Genomic DNA, 2,368 nt, shown 5'->3' on the forward strand with positions numbered 1-2,368 from the left:
TTATTTGTATATTTTATTCAGAGTACATAGTTTATTTTGTTCTTATATCTAGATGAGTATATCCCAGGAGCTTACTCAGCTATACTAGTTATAGGGCCAACAACTATTTCCAGCTCTCTGCCTTCTGGGATGTGACTGAATCGTGCTTTCTATTCCCCTTAAGGGTGGGATGGCAACATATGAGATGTGAGTAGACATTCTGCTCTCAATGTTCCAGATGGTGGCTCTCCCATCAACCTGGGCCCTGAACTGACGGACACACAACCAATCTTAGTTTTAAATGGATACTGGACAATAAACAAGTGTTTTGTTGTTGTTGTTGTTTTGTTTGTTTGTTTGTTTTTTAATTTAAACAACTAACATTAGGGAGTCCTACGTTATCATGACTTCTTCACCTGACCTATTCTGACTGATCCAGGCCTCATTTTGTTCTCATTTGTATTATGCTGGGACAATGTACCACAGCTTTAGTGGATTAAAAATCAAAAAGTATCTCTGCAGTCTAAAATCTGTCTATAGGGCTGTTTTCCTTCAGAGGGTTCTTGAGGAAAACATCCCCTTAACTTTCAGATTCTGGAAGCTGCCTGTGTTCTTCTCTGCCATCTGCAGAGCTAGGTGTGGCAGCATGACTCCAGCCTTCTCTCTCCTTTTCATAAGAGCCTGAGATTATTTCATGCCTACTCTCTTAATCCAAGATAAACTTCCTATCTCAAGGTCCTCAACTGAACACTTCCTCTTGCTATGTAAGGTCATGTATTCAAAAGGCTGAGGATCTGGACGTTGGCATTTCTGAGGAGACTAATATTCAGCCTACCAAACCAAATGCTGCAGTCTCTAAAACAGTAATTCATATGGAGGAGGGGCTCAATAAGTGTGCATCAATTAAATAAAATCTTGCTATTAGCATTAGCACCACACGGGAGCTCATTAAAATGTAGCACTCTGGCCCACCCCAAACCTACTGAACCAGAATCTTCATTTTAACAAGCTCCCCAGGTGAGCCTCTCATTCAGTAAAGATGAGGTGTACTGGGGTGAGTCATCTAATCTAATAACAATGGCTAACACAGATTGAGCCATTTCAATAGGTGCTTCATGTGCTCTTCCTCACACACTCATGATCCACCTCCAACCCCATCTGCACTGAACATTACTGTGGAGTGCAAATTTCAGGCTGATTCCTCAATGCTCTCTGCCCCTGAACTTTCTTCAAATCAAGGAGCCCAGAAATGGAGGGGTTGATCTTTCTGGATGAGACTCTCAGTGAGAATGTAGTGCTGGTGGATAAGTCCCTTGGCTTCCCATTCTTAGAATGGGCAGCTGTAAGAGACTTTCCTATAGAAGGGGGCCTCAACTGTGCTCTCAAATACTGGCTCTTCTCCTTCCCTGGGATCATCCATGGAGAAGCTACATGTCTCCAGTTTAGTTTCTACGGCAAACACCAAGGCAGGACTTGTTCAGCACCATGCCCTCTGCTGAATTCCTTGTCATTTATAGCATGTTGTACTTGCATCGATTCTATGAAGAGATACTATTTTTACCCCTTTTTAGATGAAATTTTAAGAACCATGTGTAGCAGCTCATGTCTGTAAACCCAATCATTCTGAGACAGAAGAACTTCCAAGAATTCACGGCCAGCCTGGTCTACATAGTGAGACTGACTTTTAAAAAAAATCACAAACAAAACAGTGTGGTGGTATACAACAGGAATCCCAGTATTCAGGAGGTGGAAGCAGAAAGATCTAAAGTTCAAGGCCATTCTCAACTAGATAACCAGTTCCATGTTAGCCTGGGCTGTGTAAGGCCCCATCTCCAAAAACAAACAACAACCCCCTAAATCCATAAATTCTAAAAGAATATAACTTTCTCAACTTCGAAGAAATAATGAGTGGTAGAACCCAACTGATAAGGGCCAACTGGCTTAACCCTAGAGCCTGTTCACTCATTGTATTGCATCTCCTCAGAAAGAACACACGGTAGCTTCCAATCCATAGAATTTCTCATATTCTCATATTAAGACTAGAAAGATTGGACATGGAGGTGCACACCTTCAATCACAGTACTTGGGAGGCAGAGGCAAGCAGATGTCTGAGTTCAAGGCCAGCCTGGTCTACAGAGTGAGTTCCTGGACAGCTACACAGAGAAACCCCATCTCAAAAAACAAAAACAAAAATGACTGAAAAGAAGCAGGGCCTGGTACACATACCTTAACCCAGTACTAGGCAGAAGGATTGCTCAAATCTAAGGCCAGCCATAGCTGTGTAAGGAAACCCTGTCTCAAAAAGGAGGCCAGCAAGATGGCACAGTGGACAAGGATGCTAGCCTGCTGACCTCAGCTCCGTCCCTGGTATTCATATAAAGGTGGAAGG

Source organism: Onychomys torridus, chromosome 1, assembly GCF_903995425.1.
Source record: "Onychomys torridus chromosome 1, mOncTor1.1, whole genome shotgun sequence".
NCBI classification, from domain to species: Eukaryota; Metazoa; Chordata; class Mammalia; order Rodentia; family Cricetidae; genus Onychomys; species Onychomys torridus.